This window comes from Oncorhynchus mykiss, chromosome 21, assembly GCF_057628025.1.
Source record: "Oncorhynchus mykiss isolate SJ-2025 chromosome 21, ASM5762802v1, whole genome shotgun sequence".
In the NCBI taxonomy this organism is placed as follows: Eukaryota; Metazoa; Chordata; class Actinopteri; order Salmoniformes; family Salmonidae; genus Oncorhynchus; species Oncorhynchus mykiss.
Window position 1 is genome coordinate 53,961,329 of NC_143042.1, and position 26,611 is coordinate 53,987,939.

The following is a 26,611-nucleotide window of genomic DNA, read 5'->3' on the forward strand; positions in this document are numbered from 1 at the left end:
AATTTCTTAAAGGGAACATATGCTTCTGCCAAACCTCTGACCATCTAGGTGATGGCGTTTGACTACATTTTTTATCCTTCGATAGCTCAGTTCGTAGAGCGGAGGACTGTAGGTGAAATTGCTGTAATCCTTAGGTCGCTGGTTCAAATCCGGCTCGAAGGATTGTACTTTTTCTTGTGGCTTACGCCAACTTTTTGACAGCAGTGTACCATGACATGTGCTTGACAAAAAAATATCTTTCCCTGAGAGAAGAAATCTTCACTTGTTGACCTTTGATAGTGTTGTAATAACATATTAAAACATGTAATGACGCATTCACGGACTGTTGTTAAACACACTGATAACCCATGAATATACACTGCTCCAAACCCTTTGGGATGGGCTACAAAGACAAAGAACTCTGTCAAGAACCAATGGGATACAGACAACAGGCTGGAGAGGACTGTCTATCACCTACGAACAACCAACCAGGAGCCAGGACTACTAGAATCTACCTACGTCATTTCAATGTATAAATGTACTGCCCAAATATGTGTTACGCCCTCTTTTTCCGAAACCTCCCTAAGAGTGGACGATAGGAGCCGTGCTGCACGTTTGCCAGATATTACTATGCTAGATTAAAATGCCTCAAATATACCGTATCCGCCTTGTCCAGAGTCTCATCTTGGTCTCGTTTCTCCTATAACTAAATCATTGACAAATTGGTAGCTAGAGGATGGTAGAAATCCATGAATTCGGTCCATAGATTTGATGAGAGAAAAGACAAGTTGACGACAGATTCTAGAAGGACGGGCGACCTGTCTACAGGAGCCATCGGGGATTCAACTCGCCTCAGGAAACTGACCAAAGAGCTCGACATTATAAAGGTACGCAGAACCGGTTTAATCGAATTCTGCATATTATAGTATAATCAATATCCAAATTATGGTCAGAAGTACTGAGTGCGTGAGTATGAATTGCCGTTAAAATTTATGAAAATTGTTCCGATAACCAAAGGCATTTGCATCATGATATCTGTGTAAATATATTGTTCAAATCTGATTCAAATAGTCCTGCAACAGTAATAAAATTACTGGGTGTTGTGGTGAGGAATTGGAGGACAGAATGTGATATGATGTGATATATTGTTTAAAATTTAATCCAAATAGGCTGGCAGTAGTTGATATGTAAATCAACTAGGTGTTACGGTGAAGGATTTGATAACAGAATTGGATGGAATGTGATGCACTGTTTTAATCGGGTCCAAATAGGCTGGCAATTTTCGATTTGGCAATCGTTTAGGTGTTACGGTGAGGGATTCGATAACTCAGTGAAATGAAATATGATGAAATGTTTTGTTAATTGATCGAGACGTATATTTAAGACTGTAACTAGTGGAGTAGCATCCCACTAGGAGCAACAGTTAACAAGCTAAATAATTGGACTAGGAGTGAAGGAATTAAACCTGATCTCTCCAGATTAATGTCACTGATTCACCGTTCCATGAGACCGAGGGATACTGACCACCGGCTCTAAATTTGACCGCCGAGTCAAAAGTTTGGGCGGGGCTGTGCGGCCGCCGTGCCGTGTAACGAATTGATTTCTGTTCTCTTTGTGCTGTTGGCGTTGCCTAGAATTAATTTGACAAATATTATAGAAGGCATCTGAATGCATTGACATTGACCCAAAAGTAGGCGTTTGGGACACTAACATTTCGCCAGGCAGTAGAAATGTGTGAACCTGTAAAATTACTCCAGTAAAATACCCTAGACGCATAATTATCTCGTGAATATCCCTTTGCGATATTATAGTACAGCAATTCTACAAAACTCTGTGTGCACGAGGGTGAGACACGAGAGATAAGTCTGTGTGGGCACCAGGGATACATCGCTGGTTTCGACCAAGTGACGGGCTAAGTGCACATAGTTGCGGAGGGCCATAGTGCAATGTGCAACATTTAGTTGTTTTTAATTGTTTTACATAATTTTTTATCGGACCCAGACATAGTGAATCGTCAATATGGCCTCAATTACCGTTCCCAAACTCAAATTCAATGAATATTTAGATCAGAGAATACAGGAAAGGGCAGGAGGAAAACAGGAATATAAAACAATAAAGAAGATATGGGGGGAAATTAGGCTAAGAGAGTGAGGCAGAAAATAATAGCAGCCATTTTTTTTCAAGAAAAAAGGAACGAAGGAGAGAGAGAGAGCGGAGGCGGAGCTGAGAATAGGGACATGGGCAATAGAGGTGAAAAAAAGGACATGCCCACAAAAGAAACCTGATATGATGGGGGTGCTTGCTGGGGCCTCAGATGACGTCAGAGAAGGCACAAACAACAACCACAACACACCACCACCCACCGTGACCACCCCATCGGCCCCGCTCTCTCCATACCCGCCACTGCCACAGGAAGAGAAGACTGAAGTGCCACCTCCCTATTCACAAAATCCATTCGCATACCTCCCACACAACCCATTTAAAAACCCACACCACACCAGCAGCCATACAGGCCCCGGTCTTCATGGTGCAGGGAGGACAGCTAAGAGGGAACATGACTGTGGGGATTCAAGAAGGCCACCTCGTCTGTGAAGAAAGGCCCGATTGCTCAAGCCCCACAGCACTACAAGGCCCAGGTGGGTCCCTGCTGAACTACCCACAAGGAAGGGAAGGTGGATCTCAACCGGGCCTCCTAAAGAGAGAAGGCCACGATCTTATTCAGTTCTCCTATACTCCAAACACAGACAATTAGCTGAAATCATAGGCTTGACACAAGCACTGAAAGGAGCAGGAAGGGGCCTACCAACTTCCCCTACGCCCAGCAGTTGATCCACGCTTCGTTGAGTACCAGCCTGGGAAGACCGCCTTGATGGGACAGATGCCCAGCCTACATGGAGGAGCCTCTACATGGATACACTAACTGCAATGAAAATACTACTACCCAAAGCCACGAACACAGGATGAGGAGGAGGAGGAAGAGGACCCCCTCCTCTACAATACAACCACCCAGGGCCCAGCCACATGCAGCAGCAACAGCAAGATTACAACCAACCACAGTTTCAAGGTATGGCAGGGAACACCATGCCCTGGCCATAAAAGATGCCCACACTGTCTGAAACCCCAGAAGTGTACTGGCCAAAATGCCTACCCACAGGGCCTGCCACCCCTCACATCCAGTTTAAGTTCAACCAACTGAAAGCTCAAATCTACACTCTGCACCCATATAAGACTCCCCAAGCTGAGATCCATTGCACACTCAATGCAACAGAAACTGATGACTGCCTCTACACTGCAGACTGGGACGAAGACAGGATGCACCTGACCCCTCCTATCAGGTGTTGTACCATTGTGTGTGGCCCAGAGGGGGTGGCAGCACCGGTCATCCTACGATCAAGGAACCTCCATGCACCCCTGGCCTGGATGGCTGAAGCATCAACAGCCATAGCACTCCTGAAAACAGATCTATCAGCGGCAGCAGCTCTGACTGCACCTGACTACAAGAACAAGTTCCATTTGGATGTTTCTGAATGGGAAGGATTCACCTCATCCGTCCTATTCCAGAAACAAGAGGGGGAGAGACGGGTCTTGATGCACTACTCTTCCAAACTTGACCACATTGAGGTAGAACAGACAACATGCTCCAGATACGTTGCTGCAGTAGCAAAAGCTATTGAAAAAACAGCTCACCTCGTGATGTCACCCTTCAATCAGCCATCATCCCTCAACCAGCATCGGCCAAATTAGCTGAAATCATCGGATTGACGCAGGCCCTCATCAGAGGAAAAGGAAAGACTGAATATCTATACAGACTCAGCCCATGCCCATGAAGCAGTCCACACTGATGGACCCAGAACTTTTATGAGAAGCACATGGCCCACACACACACGAAGGCAAACTAAAGACCCTCCAAAAGACCCTCACATAAAAAATGACTGACTTATTTATTTTATGATTTATTTTGTGACGAATGCAATGTTTGTGACAGACACAACCCAAAGAAACCATATCGAACACCAATGGGCTCATACCCATTACCTAATGCATGATTTCAGGTTATTAGCATAGAATACACAGACATGGGGGCGGATAAGGTGGTTAATGGGAAACAATACCTATTAGTGATGGTGGATAGGTTTTCCAAATGGGTAGAGGCAATTCCAGCGGCGGGGGAGGATGCGAAGTCAGTTATAGGCCACAATCCCAAGATCTCATGGAACGCGCAAGTCAAACGTATGTGCCGGGTCGAAGTTGAAATGGGTCGAAGCCCTGCCCCTGGCGTTGATGGCCATGAGAGCCTCACCAGGATCAGGCACCCATCTCTCTCCTCATGAGATAATGACTGGTAGAGTCATGCCTGGCCCACCAAGGGAGGGAGGTCATATGCCCGCCCTTGATGTGCAATAAATTGTAATGTCTAATTATGTGAAAAAACTGACGGTTCTCTCTGCAGCACTCTCTACCCAGGTTCACAAGGTACCGGAGGGGGAGCTGCCGGGGGACACGCCACCACTGAAGGTAAAACTTGGAGACTGGGTAAGGGGAAAGGTCCACAAGAGAAAGTGGCTGGAACCCAGGTGGACTGGTCTGTACGAAGTGAAGGAGGTTACTTCACACTCAGTCCAGGTCAAAGGTAAATTGGGCGCACCTTGGCACCACCTCACACATTGTACACCAGCTCCAACCCCTTCCCGCACACTGACGGAAGTCAGAACCGACCTAAGTGGTCTACATTCGGCCCCAAATCTTGCACCTCCTTAGTCAGGGAAAATGGGAGGTTCAACCCCATATTCACTGACTAAGTCACACCGTACTCCTTGGGAACGGTTGGGGATCTCCGGACCACTGTTTGTTATTTTTCTTCTCATGGGAGGAGTCACTGTATGTACACTCACATGGCTTATAAACCAACAGATGCACCCACTACAGATGCACCCACTACAGACTCACACACTGAATTCTACTCTGCCAGGTGAAACTAACTCTCTCTCTTTTCCCTCTTATCTACCACAAGACCATACCGTTTCTAGGCGTGAGGTGGGAGTCACTAAGTGCACCCCCCAGGAGTTGAAGAGCACCACCTTGTGTTTGCCTTTCAATGCCACCACCACCGTTTACCTGCCTTGGGGCCTTTTGGGTCATGCGCAAAATAGTTTGGGGCTGCCTGCCTGGACCTATTCCAGTTTTAACTGGTATATAACCAAAGGGGGATATGGTGAGTGGTCTTGGAAAAACTTGGTGGCAGAAACGGGGCATGACTGGTCCAGCTATTCCGAGGGACGGGTTGTTCTTGCCTGGCGCAAACGGCTTACATTTTCACGCACTGGTTTTCAACTAAAGCTGATTGTACGACCTGGGACCACTATGGGGTGTCAGGTTTTTACGTTGGCCCCATATGTAGATACCGACAGGGCTGAAGTCCATTTCACACTATATATCTGTGTTACGCCAGAACCACAGCCTACTTCTGTGACGGTGCGTGACGATATGGCAAAGCCACATACCCTGCCCCAGCACAGGGATGGGTGGGGTTCTGCTGTTTTAGTGGTCACCACCCCTACCCCGGATGAGAACATTCGGGTTGCTACAGGTATCTCAGGTTTGTCTAACAATTGGCTATTATTGACCGAACAAGCAGCCAATACAACCCCCACTAGTTGTGTAGTTTGCATGGGTGCCCGACCATTGCTCCGCATTGTCCCGGCTACTGTCGAGATCGGATGTTTAATGCCCCTTATGGACTAAGACAATCCGACTGGTAATTGTTTCTTGTGGGATGCAGTTTACCCTGTTGTCTCCGCTACGGACAGGGCACCAGTATTTTCCTCTGATGTTGCCAGGGCCGAATTCTCCTGTATTAACATGACAGGGGGTATACTACAGTTAGGTTTGCTCCCTGTTGGTTGGTGTACAAATACTATCGTAGTAGTTGGTGTTTTTAAGCCAGTGATCAGGGCTGACATCTGGTGGTGGTGTGGGGGACCTCGGCTTTTTGACAGACCTCCCAATAAGGCTACGGGTACTTGTGCGCTTGTGACACTTCTACTGCCTATCTCTGTTTACCCTATAGGTGTGGGTGATTTGGTGACCCGGATACAGGCTGTGGACCCACAGTTTCTGCCTACCAGAACCAAGCGGGAAGCAGCCCTGACTGTTGGGGATCCCACATATATTGATGCTATAGGTGTTCCTAGGGGGGTCCCTGATGAGTACAAGCTGGTGGACCAGGTCGCCGCAGGTTTTGAATCATCTCTCTGCTGGTGGTGCACTGTGAATAAAAATGTTGACCGCATTAACTATATACATTTCAATGTCCAAAAATGAGGGAACTGGACTCAACAAGGTTTTGAGGCCGTACATGGTCAACTGGCGGCTACCTCCCTTATGGCTTTTCAAAATCGCATTGCCGTTGACATGTTGCTGGCTGAGAAGGGTGGTATATGTTTTATGTTTGGGGAGCAATGTTGCACATTTATCCCCAATAACACAGCCTCTGATGGCAGTCTCACTGTTGCGTTAGAAGGACTACGTACCCTGAATGGTAAAATGAAATCCCACTCTGGGGTTGATACCAGCAAGTGGGACTCCTGGATGGATGCATTTGGTAAATATAAGGTCCTGGTCTCTTCTATTCTGGTCTCTATCTCTGTGTTTGTTGCAATACTAACCCTCTGTGGCTGTTGTTGCATCCCATGTGCCCGCTCCCTGCTTTCTCGAGTCATTACTTCTGCTATTGCACCAAATAATGACACTGCACTGATGTCCCCCCTCATACAGCAGGAGGATCCTCTGGTGGAGTTTGAAACATGCACATATGAGTAATTTTCACGTCTCTTTGGAGACGTGAAGAGGGGGACTACAAATTTCCTAAAATTTCCTATTCTATTTTTCTTACATTTAGTTTTTGTCACGTCTAGTAGACGTGAAGAGGGGGTGTTGTAATAACATATTAAAACATGTAATGACGCATTCACGGACTGTTGTTAAACACACTGATAACCCATGAATATACACTGCTCCAAACCCTTTGGGATGGGCTACAAAGACAAAGAACTCTGTCAAGAACCAATGGGATACAGACAACAGGCTGGAGAGGACTGTCTATCACCTACGAACAACCAACCAGGAGCCAGGACTACTAGAATCTACCTACGTCATTTCAATGTATAAATGTACTGCCCAAATATGTGTTACGCCCTCTTTTTCCGAAACCTCCCTAAGAGTGGACGATAGGAGCCGTGCTGCACGTTTGCCAGATATTACTATGCTAGATTAAAATGCCTCAAATATACCGTATCCGCCTTGTCCAGAGTCTCATCTTGGTCTCGTTTCTCCTATAACTAAATCATTGACAATAGGAATGTTGGTAGAGCAGCAGAGAGTTCTCGAGATTGCAACAGTCCTTAGGTCGCTGATTCAGAAGAGTATAACTTTTTCTGCAGTTGTGCCAAGTTTTTGACTTATGCCTAGTGTTTCCCCAAAAGCAAGTCATTCCCTGAGCGGGAATCAAACCCAGGCCGCGGTGGTAAAAGAACCGAATCCTTACCACTAGACCAACAGGGAGAGAGAAAAATACATTTCGCAAGCTAGGGGGCTAAACAGCGATTTTATTCCTCGGCTCACTTTTTGTCTATTCCCAAATGCAACTACTTGCAATCTAAGGGGATGTAGCTCAGAGGAATAGAGCATTAGTTGAACGTACGAAGACCTGGGGGCAATCCTCAGCAGCTCCAAGAAACCACCAAACTCAGCAGATTAATTTCTTAAAGGGAACATATGCTTCTGCCAAACCTCTGACCATCTAGGTGATGGTGTTTGACTACATTTTTTATCCTTCGATAGCTCAGTTGGTAGAGCGGAGGACTGTAGGTGAAATTGTTGTAATCCTTAGGTTGCTGGTTCAAATTCGGCTTGAAGGATTGTACTTTTTCTTGTGGCTTACACCAACTTTTTGACAGCAGTGTACCATGACATGTGCTTGACAAAAAAATATCTTTCCCTGAGAGAAGAAATCTTCACTTGTTGACCTTTGATAGGAATGTTGGTAGAGCACAAGAGAGTTCTCGAGATTGCAACAGTCCGTATGTCGCTGACTCAGAAGAGTATAACTTATTCTGCAGTTGTTCCAAGTTTTTGACTTATGCCTAGTGTTTACCCAAAAGCAAGACATTCCCTGAGCGGGAAACAAACCCAGGCCGCGGTGGTAAAAGAACCGAATCCTTACCACTAGACCAACAGGGAGAGAGAAAAATACATTTTGCAAGCTAGGGGGCTAAACAGCAATTTTATTCCTCGGCTCACTTTTTGTCTATTCCCAAATGCAACTACTTGCAATCTAAGGGGATGTAGCTCAGAGGAATAGAGCATTAGTTGAACGTACGAAGACCTGGGGGCAATCCTCAGCAGCTCCAAGAAACCACCAAACTCAGCAGATTAATTTCTTAAAGGGAACATATGCTTCTGCCAAACCTCTGACCATCTAAGTGATGGTGTTTGACTACATTTTTTATCCTTCGATAGCTCAGTTGGTAGAGCGGAGGACTGTAGGTGAAATTGCTGTAATCCTTAGGTCGCTGGTTCAAATCCGGCTCGAAGGATTGTACCTTTTCTTGTGGCTTACGGCAACTTTTTGACAGCAGTGTACCATTACATGTGCTTGACAAAAAAAAATATTTCCCTGAGAGAAGAAATCTTCACTTGTTGACCTTTGATAGGAATGTTGGTAGAGCAGCAGAGAGTTCTCGAGATTGCGACAGTCCGTATGTCGCTGACTCAGAAGAGTATAACTTATTCTGCAGTTGTTCCAAGTTTTTGACTTATGCCTAGTGTTTACCCAAAAGCAAGACATTCCCTGAGCGGGAATCAAACCCAGGCCGCGGTGGTAAAAGAACCGAATCCTTACCACTAGACCAACAGGGAGAGAGAAAAATACATTTCGCAAGCTAGGGGGCTAAACAGCGATTTTATTCCTCGGCTCACTTTTTGTCTATTCCCAAATGCAACTACTTGCAATCTAAGGGGATGTAGCTCAGAGGAATAGAGCATTAGTTGAACGTACGAAGACCTGGGGGCAATCCTCAGCAGCTCCAAGAAACCACCAAACTCAGCAGATTAATTTCTTAAAGGGAACATATGCTTCTGCCAAACCTCTGACCATCTAGGTGATGGTGTTTGACTACATTTTTTATCCTTCGATAGCTCAGTTGGTAGAGCGGAGGACTGTAGGTGAAATTGCTGTAATCCTTAGGTCGCTTGTTCAAATCCGGCTCGAAGGATTGTACTTTTTCATGTGCCTTACGCCAACTTTTTGACAGCAGTGTACCATGACATGTGCTTGACAAAAAAATATTTTTCTCTGAGAGAAGAAATCTTCACTTGTTGACCTTTGATAGGAATGTTGGTAGAGCAGCAGAGAGTTCTCGAGATTGCAACAGTCCTTTGGTCGCTGATTCAGAAGAGTATAACTTTTTCTGCAGTTGTGCCAAGTTTTTGACTTATGCCTAGTGTTTCCCCAAAAGCAAGTAATTCCCTGAGCGGGAATCAAACCCAGGCCGCGGTGGTAAAAGAGCCGAATCCTAACCACTAGACCAACAGGGAGAGCGAAAAATACATTTCGCAAGCTAGTGGGCTAAACAGCGATTTTATTCCTCGGCTCACTCACTTCTGCCAAACCTCTGACCATCTAGGTGATGGTGTTTGACTACATTTTTTATCCTTCGATAGCTCAGTTGGTAGAGCGGAGGACTGTAGGTGAAATTGCTGTAATCCTTAGGTCGCTTGTTCAAATCCGGCTCGAAGGATTGTACTTTTTCTTGTGCCTTACGCCAACTTTTTGACAGCAGTGTACCATGACATGTGCTTGACAAAAAAATATTTTTCTCTGAGAGAAGAAATCTTCACTTGTTGACCTTTGATAGGAATGTTGGTAGAGCAGCAGAGAGTTCTCGAGATTGCAACAGTCCTTTGGTCGCTGATTCAGAAGAGTATAACTTTTTCTGCAGTTGTGCCAAGTTTTTGACTTATGCCTAGTGTTTCCCCAAAAGCAAGTAATTCCCTGAGCGGGAATCAAACCCAGGCCGCGGTGGTAAAAGAGCCGAATCCTAACCACTAGACCAACAGGGAGAGAGAAAAATACATTTCGCAAGCTAGGGGGCTAAACAGCGATTTTATTCCTCGGCTCACTTTTTGTCTATTTCCAAATGCAACTACTTGCAATCTAAGGGGATGTAGCTCAAAGACCTGGGGGCAATCCTTAGCAGCTCCAAGAAACCACCAAACTCAGCAGATTAATTTCTTCGATAGCTCAGTTGGTAGAGCGGAGGACTGTAGGTGAAATTGCTGTAATCCTTAGGTTGCTGGTTCAAATCCGGCTCGAAGGATTGTACTTTTTCTTGTGGCTCACGGCAACTTTTTGACAGCAGTGTACCATGACATGTGCTTGACAAAAAAATATCTTTCCCTGAGAGAAGAAATCTTCACTTGTTGACCTTTGATAGGAATGTTGGTAGAGCAGCAGAGAGTTCTCGAGATTGCAACAGTCCTTAGGTCGCTGATTCAGAAGAGTATAACTTTTTCTGCAGTTGTGCCAAGTTTTTGACTTATGCCTAGTGTTTCCCCAAAAGCAAGTCATTCCCTGAGCGGGAATCAAACCCAGGCCGCGGTGGTAAAAGAACCGAATCCTTACCACTAGACCAACAGGGAGAGAGAAAAATACATTTCGCAAGCTAGGGGGCTAAACAGCGATTTTATTCCTCGGCTCACTTTTTGTCTATTCCCAAATGCAACTACTTGCAATCTAAGGGGATGTAGCTCAGAGGAATAGAGCATTAGTTGAACGTACGAAGACCTGGGGGCAATCCTTAGCAGCTCCAAGAAACCACCAAACTCAGCAGATTAATTTCTTAAAGGGAACATATGCTGCTGCCAAACCTCTGACCATCTAGGTGATGGCATTTGACTACATTTTTTATCCTTCGATAGCTCAGTTGGTAGAGCGGAGGACTGTAGGTGAAATTGCTGTAATCCTTAGGTCGCTGGTTCAAATCCGGCTCGAAGGATTGTACTTTTTCTTGTGGCTTACGCCAACTTTTTGACAGCAGTGTACCATGACATGTGCTTGACAAAAAAAAATATTTCCCTGAGAGAAGAAATCTTCACTTGTTGACCTTTGATAGGAATGTTGGTAGAGCAGCAGAGAGTTCTCGAGATTGCGACAGTCCGTATGTCGCTGACTCAGAAGAGTATAACTTATTCTGCAGTTGTTCCAAGTTTTTGACTTATGCCTAGTGTTTACCCAAAAGCAAGACATTCCCTGAGCGGGAATCAAACCCAGGCCGCGGTGGTAAAATAACCGAATCCTTACCACTAGACCAACAGGGAGAGAGAAAAATACATTTCGCAAGCTAGGGGGCTAAACAGCGATTTTATTCCTCGGCTCACTTTTTGTCTATTCCCAAATGCAACTACTTGCAATCTAAGGGGATGTAGCTCAGAGGAATAGAGCATTAGTTGAACGTACGAAGACCTGGGGGCAATCCTTAGCAGCTCCAAGAAACCACCAAACTCAGCAGATTAATTTCTTAAAGGGAACATATGCTTCTGCCAAACCTCTGACCATCTAGGTGATGGCGTTTGACTACATTTTTTATCCTTCGATAGCTCAGTTGGTAGAGCGGAGGACTGTAGGTGAAATTGCTGTAATCCTTAGGTCGCTGGTTCAAATCCTGCTCGAAGGATTGTACTTTTTCTTGTGGCTTACGCCAACTTTTTGACAGCAGTGTACCATGACATGTGCTTGACAAAAAAATATCTTTCCCTGAGAGAAGAAATCTTCACTTGTTGACCTTTGATAGGAATGTTGGTAGAGCAGCAGAGAGTTCTCGAGATTGCAACAGTCCTTTGGTCGCTGATTCAGAAGAGTATAACTTTTTCTGCAGTTGTGCCAAGTTTTTGACTTATGCCTAGTGTTTCCCCAAAAGCAAGTAATTCCCTGAGCGGGAATCAAACCCAGGCCGCGGTGGTAAAAGAGCCGAATCCTAACCACTAGACCAACAGGGAGAGCGAAAAATACATTTCGCAAGCTAGTGGGCTAAACAGCGATTTTATTCCTCGGCTCACTCACTTCTGCCAAACCTCTGACCATCTAGGTGATGGTGTTTGACTACATTTTTTATCCTTCGATAGCTCAGTTGGTAGAGCGGAGGACTGTAGGTGAAATTGCTGTAATCCTTAGGTCGCTTGTTCAAATCCGGCTCGAAGGATTGTACTTTTTCTTGTGCCTTACGCCAACTTTTTGACAGCAGTGTACCATGACATGTGCTTGACAAAAAAATATTTTTCTCTGAGAGAAGAAATCTTCACTTGTTGACCTTTGATAGGAATGTTGGTAGAGCAGCAGAGAGTTCTCGAGATTGCAACAGTCCTTTGGTCGCTGATTCAGAAGAGTATAACTTTTTCTGCAGTTGTGCCAAGTTTTTGACTTATGCCTAGTGTTTCCCCAAAAGCAAGTAATTCCCTGAGCGGGAATCAAACCCAGGCCGCGGTGGTAAAAGAGCCGAATCCTAACCACTAGACCAACAGGGAGAGAGAAAAATACATTTCGCAAGCTAGGGGGCTAAACAGCGATTTTATTCCTCGGCTCACTTTTTGTCTATTTCCAAATGCAACTACTTGCAATCTAAGGGGATGTAGCTCAAAGACCTGGGGGCAATCCTTAGCAGCTCCAAGAAACCACCAAACTCAGCAGATTAATTTCTTCGATAGCTCAGTTGGTAGAGCGGAGGACTGTAGGTGAAATTGCTGTAATCCTTAGGTTGCTGGTTCAAATCCGGCTCGAAGGATTGTACTTTTTCTTGTGGCTCACGGCAACTTTTTGACAGCAGTGTACCATGACATGTGCTTGACAAAAAAATATCTTTCCCTGAGAGAAGAAATCTTCACTTGTTGACCTTTGATAGGAATGTTGGTAGAGCAGCAGAGAGTTCTCGAGATTGCAACAGTCCTTAGGTCGCTGATTCAGAAGAGTATAACTTTTTCTGCAGTTGTGCCAAGTTTTTGACTTATGCCTAGTGTTTCCCCAAAAGCAAGTCATTCCCTGAGCGGGAATCAAACCCAGGCCGCGGTGGTAAAAGAACCGAATCCTTACCACTAGACCAACAGGGAGAGAGAAAAATACATTTCGCAAGCTAGGGGGCTAAACAGCGATTTTATTCCTCGGCTCACTTTTTGTCTATTCCCAAATGCAACTACTTGCAATCTAAGGGGATGTAGCTCAGAGGAATAGAGCATTAGTTGAACGTACGAAGACCTGGGGGCAATCCTTAGCAGCTCCAAGAAACCACCAAACTCAGCAGATTAATTTCTTAAAGGGAACATATGCTGCTGCCAAACCTCTGACCATCTAGGTGATGGCATTTGACTACATTTTTTATCCTTCGATAGCTCAGTTGGTAGAGCGGAGGACTGTAGGTGAAATTGCTGTAATCCTTAGGTCGCTGGTTCAAATCCGGCTCGAAGGATTGTACTTTTTCTTGTGGCTTACGCCAACTTTTTGACAGCAGTGTACCATGACATGTGCTTGACAAAAAAAAATATTTCCCTGAGAGAAGAAATCTTCACTTGTTGACCTTTGATAGGAATGTTGGTAGAGCAGCAGAGAGTTCTCGAGATTGCGACAGTCCGTATGTCGCTGACTCAGAAGAGTATAACTTATTCTGCAGTTGTTCCAAGTTTTTGACTTATGCCTAGTGTTTACCCAAAAGCAAGACATTCCCTGAGCGGGAATCAAACCCAGGCCGCGGTGGTAAAATAACCGAATCCTTACCACTAGACCAACAGGGAGAGAGAAAAATACATTTCGCAAGCTAGGGGGCTAAACAGCGATTTTATTCCTCGGCTCACTTTTTGTCTATTCCCAAATGCAACTACTTGCAATCTAAGGGGATGTAGCTCAGAGGAATAGAGCATTAGTTGAACGTACGAAGACCTGGGGGCAATCCTTAGCAGCTCCAAGAAACCACCAAACTCAGCAGATTAATTTCTTAAAGGGAACATATGCTTCTGCCAAACCTCTGACCATCTAGGTGATGGCGTTTGACTACATTTTTTATCCTTCGATAGCTCAGTTGGTAGAGCGGAGGACTGTAGGTGAAATTGCTGTAATCCTTAGGTCGCTGGTTCAAATCCTGCTCGAAGGATTGTACTTTTTCTTGTGGCTTACGCCAACTTTTTGACAGCAGTGTACCATGACATGTGCTTGACAAAAAAATATCTTTCCCTGAGAGAAGAAATCTTCACTTGTTGACCTTTGATAGGAATGTTGGTAGAGCAGCAGAGAGTTCTCGAGATTGCGACAGTCCGTATGTCGCTGACTCAGAAGAGTATAACTTATTCTGCAGTTGTTCCAAGTTTTTGACTTATGCCTAGTGTTTACCCAAAAGCAAGACATTCCCTGAGCGGGAATCAAACCCAGGCCGCGGTGGTAAAAGAACCGAATCCTAACCACTAGACCAACAGGGAGAGAGAAAAATACATTTCGCAAGCTAGGGGGCTAAACAGCAATTTTATTCCTCGGCTCACTTTTTGTCTATTCCCAAATGCAACTACTTGCAATCTAAGGGGATGTAGCTCAGAGGAATAGAGCATTAGTTGAACGTACGAAGACCTGGGGGTAATCCTTAGCAGCTCCAAGAAACCACCAAACTCAGCAGATAAATTTCTTAAAGGGAACATATGCTTCTGCCAAACCTCTGACCATCTAGGTGATGGCGTTTGACTACATTTTTTATCCTTCGATAGCTCAGTTGGTAGAGCGGAGGACTGTAGGTGAAATTGCTGTAATCCTTAGGTCGCTGGCTCGAAGGATTGTACTTTTTCTTGTGGCTTACGCCAACTTTTTGACAGCAGTGTACCATGACATGTGCTTGACAAAAAAATATCTTTCCCTGAGAGAAGAAATCTTCACTTGTTGACCTTTGATAGGAATGTTGGTAGAGCAGCAGAGAGTTCTCGAGATTGCAACAGTCCTTAGGTCGCTGATTCAGAAGAGTATAACTTTTTCTGCAGTTGTGCCAAGTTTTTGACTTATGCCTAGTGTTTACCCAAAAGCAAGACATTCCCTGAGCGGGAATCAAACCCAGGCCGCGGTGGTAAAAGAACCGAATCCTTACCACTAGACCAACAGGGAGAGAGAAAAATACATTTCGCAAGCTAGGGGGCTAAACAGCGATTTTATTCCTCGGCTCACTTTTTGTCTATTCCCAAATGCAACTACTTGCAATCTAAGGGGATGTAGCTCAGAGGAATAGAGCATTAGTTGAACGTACGAAGACCTGGGGGCAATCCTCAGCAGCTCCAAGAAACCACCAAACTCAGCAGATTAATTTCTTAAAGGGAACATATGCTTCTGCCAAACCTCTGACCATCTAGGTGATGGCGTTTGACTACATTTTTTATCCTTCGATAGCTCAGTTGGTAGAGCGGAGGACTGTAGGTGAAATTGCTGTAATCCTTAGGTCGCTGGTTCAAATCCGGCTCGAAGGATTGTACTTTTTCTTGTGGCTTACGGCAACTTTTTGACAGCAGTGTACCATGACATGTGCTTGACAAAAAAAATTATTTCTCTGAGAGAAGAAATCTTCACTTGTTGACCTTTGATAGGAATGTTGGTAGAGCAGCAGAGAGTTCTCGAGATTGCGACAGTCCGTATGTCGCTGACTCAGAAGAGTATAACTTATTCTGCAGTTGTTCCAAGTTTTTGACTTATGCCTAGTGTTTACCCAAAAGCAAGACATTCCCTGAGCGGGAATCAAACCCAGGCCGCGGTGGTAAAAGAACCGAATCCTTACCACTAGACCAACAGGGAGAGAGAAAAATACATTTCGCAAGCTAGGGGGCTAAACAGCGATTTTATTCCTCGGCTCACTTTTTGTCTATTCCCAAATGCAACTACTTGCAATCTAAGGGGATGTAGCTCAGAGGAATAGAGCATTAGTTGAACGTACGAAGACCTGGGGGCAATCCTTAGCAGCTCCAAGAAACCACCAAACTCAGCAGATTAATTTCTTAAAGGGAACATATGCTTCTGCCAAACCTCTGACCATCTAGGTGATGGCGTTTGACTACATTTTTTATCCTTCGATAGCTCAGTTGGTAGAGCGGAGGACTGTAGGTGAAATTGCTGTAATCCTTAGGTCGCTGGTTCAAATCCTGCTCGAAGGATTGTACTTTTTCTTGTGGCTTACGCCAACTTTTTGACAGCAGTGTACCATGACATGTGCTTGACAAAAAAATATCTTTCCCTGAGAGAAGAAATCTTCACTTGTTGACCTTTGATAGGAATGTTGGTAGAGCAGCAGAGAGTTCTCGAGATTTCAACAGTCCTTAGGTCGCTGATTCAGAAGAGTATAACTTTTTCTGCAGTTGTGCCAAGTTTTTGACTTATGCCTAGTGTTGCCCCAAAAGCAAGTCATTCCCTGAGCGGGAATCAAACCCAGGCAGCGGTGGTAAAAGAACCGAATCCTAACCACTAGACCAACAGGGAGATTGAAAAATACATTTTGCAAGCTAGGGGGCTAAACAGCGATTTTATTCCTCGGCTCACTTTTTATCTATTCCCAAATGCAACTACTTGCAATCTAAGGGGATAAGGCTCAGAGGAATAGAGCATTAGTTGAACGTACGAAGACCTGGGGGTAATCCTTAGCAGCTCCAAGAAACCACCAAACTCAGCAGATTAATTTCTTAAAGGGAACATATGCTGCTGCCAAACCTCTGACCATCTAGGTGATGGCGTTTGACTACATATTTTAACCTTCGATAGCTCAGTTGGTAGAGCGGAGGACTGTAGGTGAAATTGCTGTAATCCTTAGGTCGCTGGTTCAAATCTGGCTTGAAGGATTGTACTGTTTTTTGTGGCTTACGCCAACTTTTTGACAGCAGTGTACCATGACATGTGCTTGACAAAAAAATATATTTCCCTGAGAGAAGAAATCTGCACTTGTTGACCTTTGATAGGAATGTTGGTAGAGCAGCAGAGAGTTCTCGAGATTGCAACAGTCCGTATGTCGCTGACTCAGAAGAGTATAACTTATTCTGCAGTTGTTCCAAGTTTTTGACTTATGCCTAGTGTTTACCCAAAAGCAAGTCATTCCCTGAGCGGGAATCAAACCCAGGCAGCGGTGGTAAAAGAACCGAATCCTAACCACTAGACCAACAGGGAGATTGAAAAATACATTTTGCAAGCTAGGGGGCTAAACAGCGATTTTATTCCTCGGCTCACTTTTTATCTATTCCCAAATGCAACTACTTGCAATCTAAGGGGATGTAGCTCAGAGGAATAGAGCATTAGTTGAACGTACGAAGACCTGGGGGCAATCCTTAGCAGCTCCAAGAAACCACCAAACTCAGCAGATTAATTTCTTATAGCTCAGTTGGTAGAGCGGAGGACTGTAGGTGAAATTGCTGTGATCCTTAGGTCGCTGGTTCAAATCCGGCTCGAAGGATTGTACTTTTTCTTGTGGCTTACGCCAACTTTTTGACAGCAGTGTACCATGACATGTGCTTGACAAAAAAATATCTTTCCCTGAGAGAAGAAATCTTCACTTGTTGACCTTTGATAGGAATGTTGGTAGAGCAGCAGAGAGTTCTCGAGATTGCGACAGTCCGTATGTCGCTGACTCAGAAGAGTATAACTTATTCTGCAGTTGTTCCAAGTTTTTGACTTATGCCTAGTGTTTACCCAAAAGCAAGACATTCCCTGAGCGGGAATCAAACCCAGGCCGCGGTGGTAAAAGAACCGAATCCTTACCACTAGACCAACAGGGAGAGAGAAAAATACATTTCACAAGCTAGGGGGCTAAACAGCGATTTTATTCCTCGGCTCACTTTTTGTCTATTCCCAAATGCAACTACTTGCAATATAAGGGGATGTAGCTCAGAGGACTAGAGCATTAGTTGAACCACCAAACTCAGCAGATTAATTTCTTAAAGGGAACATATGCTTCTGCCAAACCTCTGACCATCTAGGTGATGGCGTTTGACTACATTTTTTATCCTTCGATAGCTCAGTTGGTAGAGCGGAGGACTGTAGGTGAAATTGCTGTAATCCTTAGGTCGCTGTTTCAAGTCCGGCTCGAAGGATTGTACTTTTTCTTGTGGCTTACGGCAACTTTTTGACAGCAGTGTACCATGACATGTGCTTGACAAAAAAAAATATTTCCCTGAGAGAAGAAATCTTCACTTGTTGACCTTTGATAGGAATGTTGGTAGAGCAGCAGAGAGTTCTCGAGATTGCAACAGTCCTTAGGTCGCTGACTCAGAAGAGTATAACTTTTTCTGCAGTTGTGCCAAGTTTTTGACTTATGCCTAGTGTTGCCCCAAAAGCAAGTCATTCCCTGAGCGGGAATCAAACCCAGGCAGCGGTGGTAAAAGAACCGAATCCTAACCACTAGACCAACAGGGAGATTGAAAAATACATTTTGCAAGCTAGGGGGCTAAACAGCGATTTTATTCCTCGGCTCACTTTTTATCTATTCCCAAATGCAACTACTTGCAATCTAAGGGGATGTAGCTCAGAGGAATAGAGCATTAGTTGAACGTACGAAGACCTGGGGGCAATCCTTAGCAGCTCCAAGAAACCACCAAACTCAGCAGATTAATTTCTTAAAGGGAACATATGCTGCTGCCAAACCTCTGACCATCTAGGTGATGGCGTTTGACTACATATTTTAACCTTCGATAGCTCAGTTGGTAGAGCGGAGGACTGTAGGTGAAATTGCTGTAATCCTTAGGTCGCTGGTTCAAATCTGGCTTGAAGGATTGTACTTTTTTTTGTGGCTTACGCCAACTTTTTGACAGCAGTGTACCATGACATGTGCTTGACAAAAAAATATATTTCCCTGAGAGAAGAAATCTGCACTTGTTGACCTTTGATAGGAATGTTGGTAGAGCAGCAGAGAGTTATCGAGATTGCGACAGTCTGTATGTCGCTGACTCAGAAGAGTATAACTTTTTCTGCAGTTGTGCCAAGTTTTTGACTTATGCCTAGTGTTTCCCCAAAAGCAAGTCATTCCCTGAGCGGGAATCAAACCCAGGCCGCGGTGGTAAAAGAACCGAATCCTAACCACTAGACCAACAGGGAGAGAGAAAAATACATTTCGCAAGCTAGGGGGCTAAACAGCGATTTTATTCCTCGGCTCACTTTTTGTCTATTTCCAAATGCAACTACTTGCAATCTAAGGGGATGTAGCTCAAAGACCTGGGGGCAATCCTTAGCAGCTCCAAGAAACCACCAAACTCAGCAGATTAATTTCTTCGATAGCTCAGTTGGTAGAGCGGAGGACTGTAGGTGAAATTGCTGTAATCCTTAGGTTGCTGGTTCAAATCCGGCTCGAAGGATTGTACTTTTTCTTGTGGCTTACGGCAACTTTTTGACAGCAGTGTACCATGACATGTGCTTGACAAAAAAAAATATTTCCCCGAGAGAAGAAATCTTCACTTGTTGACCTTTGATAGGAATGTTGGTAGAGCAGCAGAGAGTTCTTGAGATTGCGACAGTCCGTATGTCGCTGACTCAGAAGAGTATAACTTATTCTGCAGTTGTTCCAAGTTTTTGACTTATGCCTAGTGTTTACCCAAAAGCAAGACATTCCCTGAGCGGGAATCAAACCCAGGCCGCGGTGGTAAAAGAACCGAATCCTTACCACTAGACCAACAGGGAGAGAGAAAAATACATTTCGCAAGCTAGGGGGCTAAACAGCGATTTTATTCCTCGGCTCACTTTTTGTCTATTCCCAAATGCAACTACTTGCAATCTAAGGGGATGTAGCTCAGAGGAATAGAGCATTAGTTGAACGTACGAAGACCTGGGGGCAATCCTTAGCAGCTCCAAGAAACCACCAAACTCAGCAGATTAATTTCTTAAAGGGAACATATGCTTCTGCCAAACCTCTGACCATCTAGGTGATGGCGTTTGACTACATTTTTTATCCTTCGATAGCTCAGTTGGTAGAGCGGAGGACTGTAGGTGAAATTGCTGTGATCCTTAGGTCGCTGGTTCAAATCCGGCTCGAAGGATTGTACTTTTTCTTGTGGCAGCAGTGTACCATGACATGTGCTTGACAAAAAAATATCTTTCCCTGAGAGAAGAAATCTTCACTTGTTGACCTTTGATAGGAATGTTGGTAGAGCAGCAGAGAGTTCTCGAGATTGCGACAGTCTCGAGAACTCTCTACTTTTTCTTGTGGCTTACGGCAACTTTTTGACAGCAGTGAACCATGACATGTGCTTGACAAAAAAATATCTTTCCCTGAGAGAAGAAATCTTCACTTGTTGACCTTTGATAGGAATGTTGGTAGAGCAGCAGAGAGTTCTCGAGATTGCAACAGTCCTTAGGTCGCTGATTCAGAAGAGTATAACTTTTTCTGCAGTTGTGCCAAGTTTTTGACTTATGCCTAGTGTTGCCCCAAAAGCAAGTCATTCCCTGAGCGGGAATCAAACCCAGGCCGCGGTGGTAAAAGAACCGAATCCTAACCACTAGACCAACAGGGAGAGAGAAAAATACATTTCGCAAGCTAGGGGGCTAAACAGCGATTTTATTCCTCGGCTCACTTTTTGTCTATTCCCAAATGCAACTACTTGCAAACTAAGGGGATGTAGCTCAGAGGAATAGGGCATTAGTTGAACGTACGAAGACCTGGGGGCAATCCTTAGCAGCTCCAAGAAACCACCAAACTCAGCAGATTAATTTCTTAAAGGGAACATATGCTTCTGCCAAACCTCTGACCATCTAGGTGATGGCGTTTGACTACATTTTTTATCCTTCGATAGCTCAGTTGGTAGAGCGGAGGACTGTAGGTGAAATTGCTGTAATCCTTAGGTCGCTGGTTCAAATCCGGCTCGAAGGATTGTACTTTTTCTTGTGGCTTACGGCAACTTTTTGACAGCAGTGAACCATGACATGTGCTTGACAAAAAAATATCTTTCCCTGAGAGAAGAAATCTTCACTTGTTGACCTTTGATAGGAATGTTGGTAGAGCAGCAGAGAGTTCTCGAGATTGCAACAGTCCTTAGGTCGCTGATTCAGAAGAGTATAACTTTTTCTGCAGTTGTGCCAAGTTTTTGACTTATGCCTAGTGTTGCCCCAAAAGCAAGTCATTCCCTGAGCGGGAATCAAACCCAGGCAGCGGTGGTAAAAGAACCGAATCCTAACCACTAGACCAACAGGGAGATTGAAAAATACATTTTGCAAGCTAGGGGGCTAAACAGCGATTTTATTCCTCGGCTCACTTTTTATCTATTCCCAAATGCAACTACTTGCAATCTAAGGGGATGTAGCTCAGAGGAATAGAGCATTAGTTGAACGTACGAAGACCTGGGGGCAATCCTTAGCAGCTCCAAGAAACCACCAAACTCAGCAGATTAATTTCTTAAAGGGAACATATGCTGCTGCCAAACCTCTGACCATCTAGGTGATGGCGTTTGACTACATATTTTAACCTTGGATAGCTCAGTTGGTAGAGCGGAGGACTGTAGGTGAAATTGCTGTAATCCTTAGGTCGCTGGTTCAAATCTGGCTCGAAGGATTGTACTTTTTCTTGTGGCTTACGCCAACTTTTTGACAGCAGTGTACCATGACATGTGCTTGACAAAAAAATATCTTTCCCTGAGAGAAGAAATCTTCACTTGTTGACCTTTGATAGGAATGTTGGTAGAGCAGCAGAGAGTTCTCGAGATTGCAACAGTCCTTAGGTCGCTGATTCAGAAGAGTATAACTTTTTCTGCAGTTGTGCCAAGTTTTTGACTTATGCCTAGTGTTTCCCCAAAAGCAAGTCATTCCCTGAGCGGGAATCAAACCCAGGCCGCGGTGGTAAAAGAACCGAATCCTAACCACTAGACCAACAGGGAGAGAGAAAAATACATTTCGCAAGCTAGGGGGCTAAACAGCGATTTTATTCCTCGGCTCACTTTTTGTCTATTCCCAAATGCAACTACTTGCAATCTAAGGGGATGTAGCTCAGAGGAATAGAGCATTAGTTGAACGTACGAAGACCTGGGGGCAATCCTTAGCAGCTCCAAGAAACCACCAAACTCAGCAGATTAATTTCTTAAAGGGAACATATGCTTCTGCCAAACCTCTGACCATCTAGGTGATGGCGTTTGACTACATATTTTAACCTTCGATAGCTCAGTTGGTAGAGCGGAGGACTGTAGGTGAAATTGCTGTAATCCTTAGGTCGCTGGTTCAAATCCGGCTCGAAGGATTGTACTTTTTCTTGTGGCTTACGGCAACTTTTTGACAGCAGTGAACCATGACATGTGCTTGACAAAAAAATATCTTTCCCTGAGAGAAGAAATCTTCACTTGTTGACCTTTGATAGGAATTTTGGTAGAGCAGCAGAGAGTTCTCGAGATTGCAACAGTCCTTAGGTCGCTGATTCAGAAGAGTATAACTTTTTCTGCAGTTGTGCCAAGTTTTTTACTTATGCCTAGTGTTGCCCCAAAAGCAAGTCATTCCCTGAGCGGGAATCAAACCCAGGCCGCGGTGGTAAAAGAACCGAATCCTAACCACTAGACCAACAGGGAGAGAGAAAAATACATTTCGCAAGCTAGGGGGCTAAACAGCGATTTTATTCCTCGGCTCACTTTTTGTCTATTCCCAAATGCAACTACTTGCAATCTAAGGGGATGTAGCTCAGAGGAATAGAGCATTAGTTGAACGTACGAAGACCTGGGGGCAATCCTTAGCAGCTCCAAGAAACCACCAAACTCAGCAGATTAATTTCTTAAAGGGAACATATGCTTCTGCCAAACCTCTGACCATCTAGGTGATGGCGTTTGACTACATATTTTATCCTTCGATAGCTCAGTTGGTAGAGCGGAGGACTGTAGGTGAAATTGCTGTAATCCTTAGGTCGCTGGTTCAAATCCGGCTCGAAAGATTGTACTTTTTCTTGTGGCTTACGGCAACTTTTTGACAGCAGTGTACCATGACATGTGCTTGACAAAAAAATATCTTTCCCTGAGAGAAGAAATCTTCACTTGTTGACCTTTGATAGGAATGTTGGTAGAGCAGCAGAGAGTTCTCGAGATTGCAACAGTCCTTAGGTCGCTGACTCAGAAGAGTATAACTTTTTCTGCAGTTGTGCCAAGTTTTTGACTTATGCCTAGTGTTGCCCCAAAAGCAAGTCATTCCCTGAGCGGGAATCAAACCCAGGCCGCGGTGGTAAAAGAACCGAATCCTAACCACTAGACCAACAGGGAGAGAGAAAAATACATTTCGCAAGCTAGGGGGCTAAACAGCGATTTTATTCCTCGGCTCACTTTTTGTCTATTCCCAAATGCAACTACTTGCAAACTAAGGGGATGTAGCTCAGAGGAATAGGGCATTAGTTGAACGTACGAAGACCTGGGGGCAATCCTTAGCAGCTCCAAGAAACCACCAAACTCAGCAGATTAATTTCTTAAAGGGAACATATGCTTCTGCCAAACCTCTGACCATCTAGGTGATGGCGTTTGACTACATTTTTTATCCTTCGATAGCTCAGTTGGTAGAGCGGAGGACTGTAGGTGAAATTGCTGTAATCCTTAGGTCGCTGGTTCAAATCCGGCTCGAAGGATTGTACTTTTTCTTGTGGCTTACGCCAACTTTTTGACAGCAGTGTACCATGACATGTGCTTGACAAAAAAATATCTTTCCCTGAGAGAAGAAATCTTCACTTGTTGACCTTTGATAGGAATGTTGGTAGAGCAGCAGAGAGTTCTCGAGATTGCAACAGTCCTTAGGTCGCTGATTCAGAAGAGTATAACTTTTTCTGCAGTTGTGCCAAGTTTTTGACTTATGCCTAGTGTTTCCCCAAAAGCAAGTCATTCCCTGAGCGGGAATCAAACCCAGGCCGCGGTGGTAAAAGAACCGAATCCTAACCACTAGACCAACAGGGAGAGAGAAAAATACATTTCGCAAGCTAGGGGGCTAAACAGCGATTTTATTCCTCGGCTCACTTTTTGTCTATTCCCAAATGCAACTACTTGCAATCTAAGGGGATGTAGCTCAGAGGAATAGAGCATTAGTTGAACGTACGAAGACCTGGGGGCAATCCTTAGCAGCTCCAAGAAACCACCAAACTCAGCAGATTAATTTCTTAAAGGGAACATATGCTTCTGCCAAACCTCTGACCATCTAGGTGATGGCGTTTGACTACATATTTTAACCTTCGATAGCTCAGTTGGTAGAGCGGAGGACTGTAGGTGAAATTGCTGTAATCCTTAGGTCGCTGGTTCAAATCCGGCTCGAAGGATTGTACTTTTTCTTGTGGCTTACGGCAACTTTTTGACAGCAGTGAACCATGACATGTGCTTGACAAAAAAATATCTTTCCCTGAGAGAAGAAATCTTCACTTGTTGACCTTTGATAGGAATTTTGGTAGAGCAGCAGAGAGTTCTCGAGATTGCAACAGTCCTTAGGTCGCTGATTCAGAAGAGTATAACTTTTTCTGCAGTTGTGCCAAGTTTTTTACTTATGCCTAGTGTTGCCCCAAAAGCAAGTCATTCCCTGAGCGGGAATCAAACCCAGGCCGCGGTGGTAAAAGAACCGAATCCTAACCACTAGACCAACAGGGAGAGAGAAAAATACATTTCGCAAGCTAGGGGGCTAAACAGCGATTTTATTCCTCGGCTCACTTTTTGTCTATTCCCAAATGCAACTACTTGCAATCTAAGGGGATGTAGCTCAGAGGAATAGAGCATTAGTTGAACGTACGAAGACCTGGGGGCAATCCTTAGCAGCTCCAAGAAACCACCAAACTCAGCAGATTAATTTCTTAAAGGGAACATATGCTTCTGCCAAACCTCTGACCATCTAGGTGATGGCGTTTGACTACATATTTTATCCTTCGATAGCTCAGTTGGTAGAGCGGAGGACTGTAGGTGAAATTGCTGTAATCCTTAGGTCGCTGGTTCAAATCCGGCTCGAAAGATTGTACTTTTTCTTGTGGCTTACGGCAACTTTTTGACAGCAGTGTACCATGACATGTGCTTGACAAAAAAATATCTTTCCCTGAGAGAAGAAATCTTCACTTGTTGACCTTTGATAGGAATGTTGGTAGAGCAGCAGAGAGTTCTCGAGATTGCAACAGTCCTTAGGTCGCTGACTCAGAAGAGTATAACTTTTTCTGCAGTTGTGCCAAGTTTTTGACTTATGCCTAGTGTTGCCCCAAAAGCAAGTCATTCCCTGAGCGGGAATCAAACCCAGGCCGCGGTGGTAAAAGAACCGAATCCTAACCACTAGACCAACAGGGAGAGAGAAAAATACATTTCGCAAGCTAGGGGGCTAAACAGCGATTTTATTCCTCGGCTCACTTTTTGTCTATTCCCAAATGCAACTACTTGCAAACTAAGGGGATGTAGCTCAGAGGAATAGGGCATTAGTTGAACGTACGAAGACCTGGGGGCAATCCTTAGCAGCTCCAAGAAACCACCAAACTCAGCAGATTAATTTCTTAAAGGGAACATATGCTTCTGCCAAACCTCTGACCATCTAGGTGATGGCGTTTGACTACATTTTTTATCCTTCGATAGCTCAGTTGGTAGAGCGGAGGACTGTAGGTGAAATTGCTGTAATCCTTAGGTCGCTGGTTCAAATCCGGCTCGAAGGATTGTACTTTTTCTTGTGGCTTACGGCAACTTTTTGACAGCAGTGTACCATGACATGTGCTTGACAAAAAAATATCTTTCCCTGAGAGAAGAAATCTTCACTTGTTGACCTTTGATAGGAATGTTGGTAGAGCAGCAGAGAGTTCTCGAGATTGCAACAGTCCTTAGGTCGCTGACTCAGAAGAGTATAACTTTTTCTGCAGTTGTGCCAAGTTTTTGACTTATGCCTAGTGTTGCCCCAAAAGCAAGTCATTCCCTGAGCGGGAATCAAACCCAGGCAGCGGTGGTAAAAGAACCGAATCCTAACCACTAGACCAACAGGGAGATTGAAAAATACATTTTGCAAGCTAGGGGGCTAAACAGCGATTTTATTCCTCGGCTCACTTTTTATCTATTCCCAAATGCAACTACTTGCAATCTAAGGGGATGTAGCTCAGAGGAATAGAGCATTAGTTGAACGTACGAAGACCTGGGGGCAATCCTTAGCAGCTCCAAGAAACCACCAAACTCAGCAGATTAATTTCTTAAAGGGAACATATGCTGCTGCCAAACCTCTGACCATCTAGGTGATGGCGTTTGACTACATATTTTAACCTTCGATAGCTCAGTTGGTAGAGCGGAGGACTGTAGGTGAAATTGCTGTAATCCTTAGGTCGCTGGTTCAAATCCGACTCGAAGGATTGTACTTTTTCTTGTGGCTTACGGCAACTTTTTGACAGCAGTGAACCATGACATGTGCTTGACAAAAAATATCTTTCCCTGAGAGAAGAAATCTTCACTTGTTGACCTTTGATAGGAATGTTGGTAGAGCAGCAGAGAGTTCTCGAGATTGCAACAGTCCTTAGGTCGCTGACTCAGAAGAGTATAACTTTTTCTGCAGTTGTGCCAAGTTTTTGACTTATGCCTAGTGTTGCCCCAAAAGCAAGTCATTCCCTGAGCGGGAATCAAACCCAGGCAGCGGTGGTAAAAGAACCGAATCCTAACCACT

General features: G+C 44.5%; 1 protein-coding gene and 10 non-coding genes across 11 annotated transcripts in view; 10 read left to right on the plus strand and 1 right to left on the minus strand.

Annotated features, from left to right (window-relative positions):
- Positions 1-26,611, minus strand: part of LOC110516899 (uncharacterized) — a 134,597-nt gene that overhangs the window by 44,071 nt on the left and 63,915 nt on the right. The window lies entirely within an intron of this gene.
- Positions 8,487-8,573, plus strand: trnay-gua (transfer RNA tyrosine (anticodon GUA)). Its single transcript is given in 2 exon segments — positions 8,487-8,523; positions 8,538-8,573. It is a non-coding gene; the product is annotated as a tRNA-Tyr (tRNA).
- Positions 10,947-11,033, plus strand: trnay-gua (transfer RNA tyrosine (anticodon GUA)). Its single transcript is given in 2 exon segments — positions 10,947-10,983; positions 10,998-11,033. It is a non-coding gene; the product is annotated as a tRNA-Tyr (tRNA).
- Positions 13,407-13,493, plus strand: trnay-gua (transfer RNA tyrosine (anticodon GUA)). The gene is given in 2 exon segments: positions 13,407-13,443; positions 13,458-13,493. It is a non-coding gene; the product is annotated as a tRNA-Tyr (tRNA).
- trnay-gua (transfer RNA tyrosine (anticodon GUA)) lies at positions 15,430-15,516 on the plus strand. The gene is given in 2 exon segments: positions 15,430-15,466; positions 15,481-15,516. It is a non-coding gene; the product is annotated as a tRNA-Tyr (tRNA).
- trnay-gua (transfer RNA tyrosine (anticodon GUA)) lies at positions 19,963-20,049 on the plus strand. The gene is given in 2 exon segments: positions 19,963-19,999; positions 20,014-20,049. It is a non-coding gene; the product is annotated as a tRNA-Tyr (tRNA).
- On the plus strand, positions 20,793-20,879 carry trnay-gua (transfer RNA tyrosine (anticodon GUA)). The gene is given in 2 exon segments: positions 20,793-20,829; positions 20,844-20,879. It is a non-coding gene; the product is annotated as a tRNA-Tyr (tRNA).
- On the plus strand, positions 22,149-22,235 carry trnay-gua (transfer RNA tyrosine (anticodon GUA)). Its single transcript is given in 2 exon segments — positions 22,149-22,185; positions 22,200-22,235. It is a non-coding gene; the product is annotated as a tRNA-Tyr (tRNA).
- trnay-gua (transfer RNA tyrosine (anticodon GUA)) lies at positions 23,505-23,591 on the plus strand. Its single transcript is given in 2 exon segments — positions 23,505-23,541; positions 23,556-23,591. It is a non-coding gene; the product is annotated as a tRNA-Tyr (tRNA).
- On the plus strand, positions 24,183-24,269 carry trnay-gua (transfer RNA tyrosine (anticodon GUA)). The gene is given in 2 exon segments: positions 24,183-24,219; positions 24,234-24,269. It is a non-coding gene; the product is annotated as a tRNA-Tyr (tRNA).
- Positions 25,539-25,625, plus strand: trnay-gua (transfer RNA tyrosine (anticodon GUA)). Its single transcript is given in 2 exon segments — positions 25,539-25,575; positions 25,590-25,625. It is a non-coding gene; the product is annotated as a tRNA-Tyr (tRNA).